This window comes from Hemiscyllium ocellatum, chromosome 20 (genome assembly GCF_020745735.1).
Source record: "Hemiscyllium ocellatum isolate sHemOce1 chromosome 20, sHemOce1.pat.X.cur, whole genome shotgun sequence".
NCBI classification, from domain to species: Eukaryota; Metazoa; Chordata; class Chondrichthyes; order Orectolobiformes; family Hemiscylliidae; genus Hemiscyllium; species Hemiscyllium ocellatum.
The window spans coordinates 8,181,637-8,195,290 of NC_083420.1; the positions used below are offsets into that span (position 1 = coordinate 8,181,637).

The 13,654-nt window shown below is 42.4% G+C and overlaps 1 protein-coding gene across 2 annotated transcripts in view; it reads left to right on the forward strand.

The window, feature by feature from the left end:
* The window catches only part of LOC132825129 (rhomboid-related protein 1-like), a 228,933-nt gene that overhangs the window by 96,398 nt on the left and 118,881 nt on the right, over positions 1-13,654 (forward strand). The window lies entirely within an intron of this gene.

Consider the following 13,654-nt stretch of genomic DNA (forward strand, 5'->3'; position numbering starts at 1 on the left):
AGCTGAGCACCTGTTATTTCACAAACGTAAAATTTCCCTCTTCCCTTATCATATCTCTGAATCAGTTTGCCAAAATAGCAAAGGTTTTTGCTCTGGGCTGTTAGAAGCTAAATTGAAATGGCCATCAGTCTGACTTGATTTGAATCCAAATCCCAGAGATTGGAGCCCAATGCTTCATCTGTAGCATCATGTCATTTTGCTGATTGGATATTGGCCAAAATATTTTTTTAAATTATAATCTCTCAAGGTTTTGGTCATTAAAAAAAGGTTTGATCACTTATCAATGTGTTTTTTGTTGTTACTGGTAAACCAAAGTTATTATTTATCTTGCTATCTGCCAAATTGTGACTACCATTTGCTGCTATCAATCTGCTTAATCATACAGTCTAAATTAGTGTCAGCAAAACATGATGCAGTGTCTCTAATGGTTTGGATGCTATTCACAGAAACTGCTGTGAATTCGTAAATGGGCCTCCTTGCATCTAATCATTTCACGATGATGAGAGTTATGGGGATCGTGTGTAATGATAGGCCTGGATTGTTCCAGCGCTCTAAGGATGATCTGGAGGTCAGCTGGGGTTGTGGGTGGTGGATAGCAAAGCTGTGAGGGAGTGCAGGGTGATAAAGTTCCTTTTGTTTTCCAATCACCTTCGTGTCTGCATTGGCGAAGAAGACACCCTCCTTCCCAAAGGCTCAATGTGGCCATCCTGCTGTTGCTATTGATTAGTGGTTAGTGGAGCCTCTGCCACTTGAGGAGAAGCCTGTTGAAGCCTGATGGTCTTCATATAGGCTGAGAGAGGGCTGGAGGTCAGTGGCAGGGGGGTCGGCTAATTGAGTGAGCATTTGCCCCCTCCCCACCCCACCCTTCCCATTACAGTGGTACATAGAAAGACTGCAGTCAGCTGGATTATCACCAACCATTATGCAAATAAATCCTCTGGCAAGAATCTGTACTCCAAAAGGGGCGGCTCAGAGATTAGCACTGCTGCCTCATAGCGCCACGGAGCCAGATTTGATTCCAGCCTCAGGCTGTCTGTGTGGAGTTTGCACATTCTCCCCGTGTCTGCACGGGTTTCCTCTGGGTGCTCTGCTTTCCTTCCATGGTCCAAAGATCTGCAGATTAGGGTGAATTGGCCATGCTAAATTGCTCCATTGTGTCCAGGGATGTGCAGGCTAGGTGGATTGGCCATGGGAAATGCAGGAATAGGGTACTGGGGGTTGGGGGTGGGGTGTCTGGGTGGATGGTCTTTAGTGGGCCAGTGGGACGAATGGCTATGGAAAGCTCCTTCACCCAATGCAGGGGGTCCTTGCTATCTGTAAGGGACAACTTTCTGATAAAGAATGAAAAATGAGGATTTATTTCCCATGGGAATGAAATAAATGTTTTTTTTGGCAACATGTTGAAATAACAATGCAAATCGAAAATAACTGAATGAGCACCAAAAGCTGTTCACTAATAAAATGGGGATGTACATGCAAAGCAACAAATATCAGGGCAGGGAATAAAGTGGACCTCCTCTATAGATACCTGGTGATCCTCAAATCTAGAATGCTGAGCCTCCTTCCCAATACCACTCTCCCAAGCCCCAGTGTGTATTAGTAGTGAAATGTATTGGCCCAAATTTCATGTTCAGTAGCCAAACAACAGTGCTCGCTGTTGATCTTGACAAAAGTTGCCTTCAAGTGATCCTCATGGCATTTATATCCCCTTTCCTGTTTCAATCAAGACCAGGTCAGAAGAAGCAACAGATCACCAACAATAGTGTTATCTCCAAATAGCTTTGGCAACCAATCACATTGAAGTATTCTCACAGTCAACAAATCAGCTAGAAACTATTTTGGCTCTTTTACAAACCTGTACAGAACATAAAACAAATATTTAGAGTTTAAACATGGCGAAAAACATAATCGACAAGCATATAAACATATTTTTTAAAGCTGTAGGTTTTTAAGTGAGTATGATAAATTGTGATAGGGTCATGAAGGCTGTTTAGCAATAATTATGATGTTAGTACATTTCTGCACTTAATTGCACATGTACAGAACATGAACAGAAATTTACATCAATTTCAAAGAGTGCTTACAAGAAATGCTGGCAGTTTTCACTGTCATTACTGCTGCAAAACCTGAGATATTCATTTTTCTTGCTTTCTCTCAAGTGAATTTGTTTGCAAGATAATCCCTGCCTCAAAGACCAGTTTACTATCACAAAGCTTTAAACATGAATCACTAACATAAAATTCATTTAATTTAGTTTTGTAAAAGAAAAATTGTATATTCTGCATTAAACTAAACTTTCACCAGTTTGGAGGAAGGGAGACTTTATTAGGTTCTGACAATTTTCTCAGCTGCTTTATTTCAATAACTCTGCAATATGTTATTATTATTTGCTCATTTCTTTCAGCTCGATTCCTTGTGGTTCTGTCATGCTGTATTATTCTGAGTAATGAATTGCATTGTTGTTGCAGACACTGCAATAAACAGACACATTGCACAGAGAAGATGCTGATATTCCACTAATCCTTCTGCAGATCTTCCTTACTCAACCAAGTGTTTTTGAATTATTTGTTAACTGATGTGATGTTCATAACTGCAGTAAAATGAGCAGCCTAACATTGTCTCCCTTTTGCGCGACTTTCTGAGTCTTGATGTGGAGTTTAGTGCTGTTGTTAGACAAGCATTGAAAGAATGAATTCATAGTTTACAAAGTATTACATTGCCGTAAGACAGTAGAATCCCACAAAAGGAGTGCGTCCCCTTCATGATTTGCAAAGTTAGAAGTCACACGTCACCAGGTTATAATCCAACTGGTTTATTTGAAATCACAAGCTTTCAGAGTGCTGCTCCTTCATCTGGTGAAATGGAGGGAGGTGCACAGGCGCAGAATATATAGGCAGAGAGTTAATGGCAAATTAATTCCAGGTAATTGTGAGGGTCAACCAAAAAGTCCAGATACTGTGAGTGGAGTGTGACAGGCTGAATAACAAGACTTTGCAGGTGATCAAAAGTGTCAGATGGTGTGATTAAAGTGTCAACAGCTGAATAGCAAGTGATGAGATGACCTATGATCCGATTAATTACAAAAATATCAAAAATAAAATGATGATTACCTGGAAAGTCCACATCATAATTTACAAGAGATGGTAATGGCCATTTTAGGTGCAGGCAGGTGGGACCGGTTTAGTTTTGGAATATGTTTGGCCATGGACAAGTTGGACTGAAGAGTCTTATTTCGTGCTATATTACCTTATAACTGGTAATATAAAGTAAGAGGCTTCTGGGGTCATAGAGATGTACAGCATGAAAACAGATCCGTCAGCCTAACACCAGACCAGATATCTTAAACTAATCGAGTCCCATTTGCCAGCATCTGGTCCATATCCATCTAAACCTATTTGTATGCCCATCCAGGTGACGTTTAATGTTGTAATTGAACCAGCCTCCACCACCTCCTCTGGTAGAGTAATGCATCTAAGAATTAGGACGGTTTTTAGAACTCAGCAAGATACTTATAAACAGATTATAAATATTACTATTGACATGTTAATAGGAAGAGATTAATGAAAATAAATGTGGGTCCAGGTGACATTGTAACGGGAATTAGGAAATGACAAAGTCATTACTAAATATTTGCAATCTGTTTTCATGGTTGAAGTCAAGGGTCTCACAAGAGTGAAGAACTTAAAGAAATTAGTGTAAGTAAATAAATACATGGGACAATGTGCAAAAATAATTTTGACTTATCAACCTGCATTTAAGGTTTTCAAAGAGGCAGCTGCACAGATAGGGGATGCATTGGTTTTGACTTTTCAGCATTCCTTGGATTCCAAAAACATTCCCAATAATTTGAAGGTAAACATATAATCTTACTATTTAAGAAAGGAGCAATAGAGAAGTTAATTTAGCATCAATTGTAGGCCCAACATTACCTCTTCTGTGAGAACGATTGTTTCCAAGTCCTCACCTACCAAATTGTCTCTTTGCCAATTACTGGCACGTTATTAGTGTCCTTCACAAATACAAAATACCTATTCAATGCCTTGACCATTTCATCATATCCCATAACTAAATGCCCCTTCTCATCCTCTACAGGACCAAAGTTTACTTTAGCCACTCTTTTTTTGTTTTATGCATTATGGAAACTTTTGCAGTCTATCTTTATATTCTGTGCGAGATTTTTCTCATGTTCTATCTTACTTTTCTTTGTAGCTCTTTTTGTGACCTTCAATTGACCTTTAAAGTTTTCCCAATCTTCTAGTTTCATGCTATTTTTGCCACTTTGTATGCCTACTCTTTCAATTTGTAGTCCCCCTTATTCCCTTAGACATGCATGGCAGATTACCCCTTATCGTCCTTCCTTTTCACTGGGATATACTTTTGCTGAGCACTTTGAAAAATTTCTTTGAGAGTCCTCCACTGTTTGTCAACTATCCCACCATAACATTTTTGTTTCCAGTCTACTTTGGCCAAGCCCTCCCTCATCCTATTGTAGTCTCCCTTGTTTAAGCCCAGGACCCTGGTACTGGATTTTATCTTCACACTCTCCACCTGTATTCTAAATTCAACTGTGATCGCTCCTTCCAAGAGGATCCCTGACTAGGACGTCATTAATTATTCCTGTCTCTTACAATGGACCAGATCTAGGAGAGCGTGCTCTCTCGTCGGTTCCAGTACATATTGTTCAAGAAAACTATCATGGATACAACTCAGCTACCCTGACCAAGCTGGTTCGATCAATTGACATTTAGATTAAAATCTCTCATGATAATTGCCATACCATTTTTATAGGCATTAGTTATTTCTTTGTTTATTGCCCACCCCAATGTGATGTTATTATTTGATGACCTATAAACTACGCCTATCAGTGACATTTTCTTCTTAGAATTTCTAATTTTCACCCAAATGGATTCAACCTTATTCTCCATAGAACCAATATCATCTCTCAGCACTGCCCTGATGTTGTCCTTGAGTATTGGAGCTACACTACCTCCCTTACCTTCCTATCTGTCCTTCTGCATTGTCTGATACCCCTGTATATTTAACTCCCAGTCATAACCAACCTGTAACCATGTCTCCGTGATGATTACCAAGTCATATTCATTCACGATGATTTGTGCCATTAAGTTATCAACCTTGTTACAAATGCTATGAGCCTTCTGGTAAAATAAACAAAAATCAAAATATAACAAACTGAAGGAACTGTGGATGCCAAAAATCAGAAACAAAAACAGAAATTGCTGGAAAACATCAGCAGGTCTGGCACCATCTGTGGCGAGAAAGCAGAATTAATGTTTCAGGTCCAGTGACCCTTCCTCAGAACCCAAGAAGAAGGATCACCGGACCCGAAATATTAATTCTGCTTTCTCTGCATAAATGCTGCCAGACTTGCTGTAAGAACAAAACATGATCTATCAGGCCAGATCTCAGTCTGAAAACTGACTTGCCCAGCAGTAACATCAGCTGGGATCATAACAATTTTCAAAAGGTGGCTTTTTGAAGCCTCCCTCCTCACCTGCCCAGAAAATTTGGTATTTTGCCCAGACATGAATATTCAAGAGCAGAGAAGAAGCATAATCAAGCAGGAAAACCCAATCCTACCCCACACTCTATCAAAAAACAAAAACAAGATTCCTCCTGATGAGACAACACCTTTTAATGAAGGTGTTGGTGTGAATGAAAGATTAGAACCTAAAAACAGAAAGGTAAATCTCAACAAAATCTCAGGAAGAACCCTTGGGAGGAACCAACATATTTTGCCCCCTCTGAGGAAGGGTCACTGGACCTGAAATATTAACTCTGCTTTCTCGCCACAGATGCCGCCAGACCTGCTGATATTTTCCAGCAATTTATGTTTTTGTTTCTGATTTTTGCCATCCGCAGTTCTTTCGGTTCATCATGTTTTGATTTTTGCTTATTTTACCAGAATGCTCGTAGCATTTTTAACAAAGTCGATGACTTAATGGATCCTCCTCCTTAGATTTGAATACGACTTAAGAAGTCTCCCTGTGCCATATGTCTTTTATTTCATTTTATCGGCATTTCTAATTGATTTCTATGACAAAAAGTACCCAATTTCTTCCTACTCCAGCTTGGACAGTACTTCTGTCTGAGAGGATGAATGGGTGACCTGCCCGCAAGGTGTTGCAGGGGTTGTTCCTGACATAGTACACTTCTTCACTGTACTCCTGTATCTCTGCATATTGTCATATGCAGGGACAACTTTTGGCTCGATATTCCATGGCTCCCAGTAAAGTTGTGTCTAATCTTCATGATTGACAACACTCCCCATGCTCCATCTCCTCACCAGCTCACCTTAACAAATTAATTTCTGGTAAGGACCTGGGGATGTGTGTGTGTGCATGTGCCTCTGTGTGCATTTGGGACAGAGAATTTGTGAATATGTGTATGTGTGTTTGTCTGTCTAGAGTGTGTGTGTGTGTGTGTGTGTGTGTGTATCTATCCATAAGCAGGGTTACACAGAATAGTATTCTGAAATGTTGACATCACAGAGCTCCAAAATACATTTGACGATGTCAGCTCCAAATGAGCATATCTGCACACATAATGTCAGAAGTCGGTGGCTAACAGCATCACATAATTAGTTAAAATTACTAAATCTGAGCAGTAGAGAGAAGTGCAGCCATCTTCCCAGGTGAATGGTTCCAAGAAGAGAGAAAAAGAGACATTTCCAGAGTCAAATCCTCTCGGCTCAGCGCTTGAAGTTGTCCCTGTTACCCAGTAGGAGGCACTAGACGGTGTAAGTGACAGTTGATTACAGAGTGAGATTGAAATTTTGAGGTTAGACGCCTGGACCGTACAGAGGTTATATAATCACAGCAATTGTTCCAATGCCTTGGCAAAATGGCTAATATAAAAACACTACAAGTAAAGAGCTTGGAGTCAATCTGGCATTTTTGCCCTGCAAGAATACCAAGATCCACATTAACCAAGTCACTGGGTAAGGGAATCAGCAAATGTGTCATCCAGGAAACCAGAACAATAAATACATGCCCAGAAAGAAGAAAAACAATAAAGCTGGCAAATGACACATACTGGCATCACATGTCCTGCATACTTCAAAAACTGTATTCCAGTATACCCACTATGTTCTTTTCCATGCAGACCAGGTTTCTTTCCATCTGCATAGTCAGTAGAATATTCACAACCAAACTGCAGTGGGATCACAGACATATCTGACCCTAGAGTGAGAATAACATCTCATAGAATCCCTACAGTGTAGAAGCAGGCCATTCAGCCCATCAAATCAAGTCCACACAAACCCACCAAAGAGCATCCATCCCCAACTCACCCATTCTGTGTCACTCTGCATTTCCCATGGCTAACTCACCTAGCCTGCACATCCCTGGACACTATGAACAATTTACCACGGCCAATCCATCAAACCTAGATATCTTTGGACTCTAGAAGGAAACCAGAGCACCTGGGGGAAAACCCACACCAACACAGAGAGAATCTGCAAACTCCACATGGACAGTTACCCAAGGGTGGAATTGAACCCAGGTATGTGGTGCTGTAAGGCAACAGTGCTAAGCACTGAGCCACCATACTACCCAGAGTGAGTTTCACGTCTGATCTCAGAATGAGAATCACAGACATGTCTGATCTCAGAGTGGAAAACATAGACACGTCTAATCCCAGAGTGGGAATCACAGACACGTCTGATCCCAGAGTGGGAATCACAGACACATCTGATCCCAGAGTGAGAATCACAGACTTGTCTGATCCCAGAGTGAGAATTACAGACATGTCTGATCCCAGAGTGAGAATTACAGACTCGTCTGATCCCAGAGTGGGAATCACAGACACATCTGATCCCAGAGTGAGAATTACAGACTCGTCTGATCCCAGAGTGGGAATCACAGACACGTCTGATCCCAGAGTGGGAATCACAGACACGTCTGATCCCAGAGTGAGAATCACAAACATGTCTGGTCCCAGAGTGAGAATCACAGACACATCTGATCCGAGAGTGGGAATCACAGGCACATCCGTGAGCAGTTGGAACTAAAATATATTCAGTCTCTGAATGCTAGGTTCCTTGAATGTAAGTAGTCTTTGAATGTTCAGTACCAGAGATGGAGGGATTTGGAAACTGTTAGACCTGTTAATCTGCTCAGCGTGCAGTCTGACTGTTACTTTATGCTATCATCAGCCATCACTAATTGAAACGTAGGAACAACACAATTTGAAATTTCAAGTTGAAGAAGCGCTGACCTTACTGAAAGAGACTTCCTTCCGAAATACGATTTATCAGTTGTGAGCATGTGATACATCTCAAGGCTCCTTTAACAAATGAATAACCTTGCATCAAGGTTGAATGAGAAGAGACTTTTCTGTGTAGTAATCCTGCGATAAATCAGTTTTATTATTTGCCCAATGCTATATATTGCAATTCTTATTCCTTATTACATCATGTTACAGTCTCACAGCTAATTTGATTAAACAACCTTTAAGATTCTGGTAATCTGTGGGAATTGACCAGTTCTATCTCAAAGTAAAAGTATTAACCTACTGCTGAGAACTTGGTGCCTTTTTCTTGTGTTGAACCTGCATCATTAATAATTCAGACTTGCATTACAGAAGCAATAGATTTTCTGTTCCGTTGGGAATGGTGAGGCTTGTTTCTATATTTGTTCCTTATGGATCTGTGTGATTCTCTCTTGGGTATAGCATTGAGATGCTTTTTTACAGCTGTTTTAACTGCTCACTGCTTGTCTGCCATTTCTTATCCAATGTTCTTCATGTCACTTTTGAACATCTGAGTATATCTTATTCTCCAGAATCATTTTAAATGCATCTGCGAACTCACCAACATCTGACAGAATCGAACTATGGTTAATTTTATACAAATAGTGCACATTAAACTAGACATGATGCTTTTCAGGATAAACCCTCAAAAACCTATTGGGAGCAACAGAATAATACTTAAGTAAATTGGAAGGAAAACTACATTTTAGTCTAATTGTCTGAAGTACACTTGGCATTTTATACAAATGCATCTGGCACTTCTAAATGCTAATGGTGATTCAGATACAGTATACAACAAGTTATAGAAGGAGTAGGTGACAGCCTGTTCCAACCGTCGATATGATTAGGGCTGATTTTCTGCTTCAAGGTCCATTCCCCCCACTCCTTGATTCCTTGAGAGATCAAAAATCTCTCTATCGCAGACTTGTTTGTAACTCAGTGTTGAAATATATGCCATCTTCTAAGGTAAAGAAACCAAATTGATTGAATGAGTGACTTGGAATCATAGGAATGTACATAGAAAGAGGCCAATCAGCCCATCATGTCTGCAATATCCTTTGACTTGGTGCCTTTTTGTGCCTAATCCCGCTTTCCAGCGTCTGCTCCATAGTCCTGCACTTGAAGTTCATATCCAGACACCATTTAAACAAACCGAGGGTTTTCTATCCGGCACACCCCTTCAGGCAGTGAGTTTCACTTTCCTCATTTCTCTCACCTTTCTACCATGGCCTCTATTGACTGACCTCTGTGTCAAGGTGAATAAGCTCTTGCCCATCCACTGTCCCCAAGCCCCTCGTAATTTTGAGCACTGCAATCAAATCTTCCCTTAGCAGATTCTCTCCCTGAAGATAATGCGAGACTATCCAGCCTTTCCTCATTGCTGCAATTTCCCCGTCCTGGGAACATCTTGTAAATCTCCTCTGCAGCCTCTGATATGCAACCCTGTGATCCTGTGACCAGAACTGCACACCTTGCTCATGATGTGGCTGAACTGAAAATGTGTTGCTGGAAAAGCGCAGCAGGTCAGGCAGCATCCAAGGAACAGGCGATTCGACGTTTCGGGCATAAGCCCTTCTTCAGGAATGGCTTATGCCCAAAACGTCGAATCTCCTGTTCCTTGGATGCTGTCTGACCTGATGCGCTTTTCCAGCAACACATTTTCAGCTCTGATCTCCAGCATCTGCAGACCTCACTTTCTCCTCCATGATGTGGCTGAACTCATGATTTGTACAGTTGTATCTGCCTTTTAACCACTTTGTCAATCTGTCCTGAATCCATCAGGAATCAATGGACACTCATGTCCTCTCCACCTCTTAGTATTCTCCCATTCATTGTGCATTCCTTTCCCTTGCTTGTGTTCCCTAGACACATTCGCTCATATTTCTCCAGGTTGAATTCCACCTGCTATATTTCTGCCAACTGACGTTTGATTTTTTTATTGTAGTCACATGTACCTACGTACATTGAAAAGTTTTGTTTTGTGAGCAGTACAGGCAGATCATTTCAAACAAAGACAAACAGATCATAATATGCTTAGACAGAACAAGATACACAAGGTTATGGTCACAAAGCAAGATCAACATTCGCGAGATCAAGTTTTAAAGTTGAAGTTAGAGAGGTCCATTCAGCAGTCTAATAATGGCAGGGAAGAAGGTGTTCTTGAACCTGTTGGTGTTGAGACTGTGGTGCTGGAAAAGCACAGCAGGTCAGGAAACATCTGAGGAGCAGGAGAATCGATGTTTTGGGCATAAGCCTTTCATCAGGATCTCCAGCATCTGCAGTCCTCACTTTCCCTAGTTGAACCTGTTGGTGCGTGTGTTCAAGCTTCTGTATCTTCTGCCTGACAGAAGAGATTAGAAGTGAGTTTTACTGGAGTGAGAGGGGTTTTTGATGATGTTGGCAATCATTCCACGACAACATGAAGTGTAAATTGAGTTCATGGATGGGAGGTTAGCTTCTGTGATGGTCTGGCCTATGCACACAACCTCCTGTAGTTTCTTACAGCCCTGGGCAGGGCAGTTGCCGCACCCAAACAGAATGCTTTCTATGGTGCATCTGTAAAAGTTGGTGAGGATCCTTAGAGACATGCCAAATTTCCTAAGCCAGGCCATGTTCATATCTTCTGTATAGAGGCAAAGAGTACAAAAGCAAAGAAGATGTGGTGAACCTTAGAAAGAACAGGATAATAGATAACAAGGGTTTTATTTCCAAGGAAATCAACTTTTGATCCATTGGCCAAGTTCAAGAAATTAATTATGTCCCTTCAGGGAGACTGGTTGAAAAGATTGAGAGAGGAGAATAAGACAGCAGGATTTCTGCTTTTGGGAGGATGCAGTGACTGGTCCTTCTGAAGAATTCCAGCCAAGACATCTTTTGTACGTGTTTCTGACATTAATGACTTTTGTTTAGCCTCATTTCTGTAGATATTTACCAGGATGTTGCAGGGAATGAAAGGTTTGAGTTATAAAGATAGGCTGGGATTTTTCCCACTGGAACATAGGAGATTGAGGGGTGACCTTATAGAGGTTTATAAAATCATGAGGGGCACATGTATGATGAATAGCCACGGTCCTTTCCTTAGGATTGGGGAATTAAAAACTAGGGCACACATTTTAGACATGAGAGGAGAAGGATTTAAAAAAGACATGAGGGGCAACTCTTTTTACATAGAGGGTGTGTCATGGGTGGAATGAATTGTTGGAGGAAGTGGTCGATGCAGGTACAGTTACAACATTTAAAAGACATTTGGATAAGTACACCAATTGACCAATTGTGACTAGCGGGTAAGTGCTGCATTTTCCTTGTTTGTTTCTTTAGATTTAGTTGGTTTTTGTTTTTTTTTTAAGGAAAGCTTACTTTTAGAGGGATGGCAGTGCAGAGAGGGCAATGTTCCTCTTGCAACATGTATGAGGCGAGGGAAGCCATCAGCGTCCCTGCTGAGTACACTTGCAAGAAGTGCACCCATCTCCAGCTCCTCCAAACCCGTGTTAGGGAACTGGAGCTGGAGTTGGATGAACTGCGGATCATTCGGGAGGCAGAGGAGGTCATAGATCGGAGCTATAGGCAAGTAGTTACTCCGAAAGTTCAAGATAGATGGGTGACAGTGAGGGGGAGTGGGAGGAGGAAGCCAGTGCAGGGACCCCCTGCGGTCATTCCCCTCAAGAACAAGTATACCGTTTTGGATACTTGTGGGGGGGATGACTTACCAGGGGCAAGCAACGAGGTTCAGGCCTCTGGCACGGAGCCTGGCCCCGTTGCTCAGAAGGGTAGGGTGGAGAAAGGTAGAGCAATTGTTCTTGGGGACTCGATAGTGAGGGGTACAGACAGACGGTTTTGTGGGGGCGACAGGGACTCACGTTTGGTATGTTGCCTCCCAGGTGCAAGGGTACGTGATGTCGCTGATCGTGTTTTCCGGGTCCTTAAGGGGGAGGGGGAGCAGCCCCAGATCGTGGTCCACGTTGGCACCAACGATATAGGTAGGAAGAAGGGGGAGGATGTAAGGCAGGCTTTCAGGGAGCTAGGTTGGAAGCTCAGAGTTAGAACAAACAGAGTTGTAGTCTCTGGTTTGTTACCCGTGCCACGTGATAGAGAGTCGAGGAACAGGGAGAGAGAGCAGTTAAATGCGTGGCTACAGGGATGGTGCAGGAGGGAGGGATTCCGGTTTCTGGATAACTGGGGTCCTTTCTGGGGAAGGTGGGACCTCTATAAAAAGGATGGTCTACACTTGAACCTGAGGGGCACCAGTATCCTTGGGGGGAGGTTTGCTAGTGCTCTTTGGGAGGGTTTAAACTAACTCCGCGGGGGCATGGGAACCAGGACTGTAGCTTTAGGGTACAGGACCTTGAGTGTAGGGAGGTTAGGAATAATGCAGCGATCTCTAAGGAGGGTGCCTGTAACCAGAAAGGTGGATTGAAGTGTGTATACTTCAATGCCAGAAGTATAAGGAATAAGGTAGGTGAACTTGCAGCGTGGGTTGGTACCTGGGACTTCGATGTTGTGGCCATTACAGAGACGTGGGTAGAACAGGGACAAGAATGGCTGTTGCACGTTCCAGGGTTCAAATGTTTTAGTAGGATCAGACATGGGGGTAAAAAAGGGGGAGGCGTGGCATTACTTGTCAAAGACAGTATCACAGCAGTGGAATGGACGATGGAAGAGGACTTGCCATCTGAGGTAGTTTGGGCTGAGGTTAGAAATAGGAAAGGTGAGGTCACCCTGTTAGGTGTTTTCTACAGGCCTCCTAATAGTCCTAGAGAAGTAGAGGATAATATTGCGAGGATGATTCAGGAAAAGAGTGAAGGTAGCAGGGTGGTTGTTATGGGGGACTTTAACTTCCCAGATATTGACTGGGAGAGCTATAGCTCGAGTTCATTAGATGGGTCGGTGTTTGTACAATGTGTGCAGGAGGGTTTCCTGACACAATATGTCGACAGGCCAACAAGAGGGGAGGCTATATTGGATTTGGTTCTAGGTAATGAACCAGGCCAGGTGTTAGACTTGGAGGTAGGTGAGCACTTCGGGGACAGTGACCACAACTCGGTGACTTTTACTTTAGTGATGGAGAGGGATAATCGTGTGCCGCAGGGCAAGAGCTATAGCTGGGGGCAGGGAAATTATGATGCAGTGAGGCATGACTTAGGATGTGTGGATTGGAAAAACAGGCTTCAAGAGAAGAACACTAATGAGATGTGGGGAGTGTTCAAGGAGCAGCTACTGCGTGTCCTCGATAGGTATGTACCAGTCAGGCATGGTGTAAAGTGCCTTGTGAGGCAGCCGTGGTTTAGTAAGGAATTGGAGTCCCTTGTGAAAGGGAAGAAGGTGGCATATGTAAAGATGAGGCGTGAAGGTTCAGTAGGGGCGATTGAGAGTTATAAGGTAGCCAGGA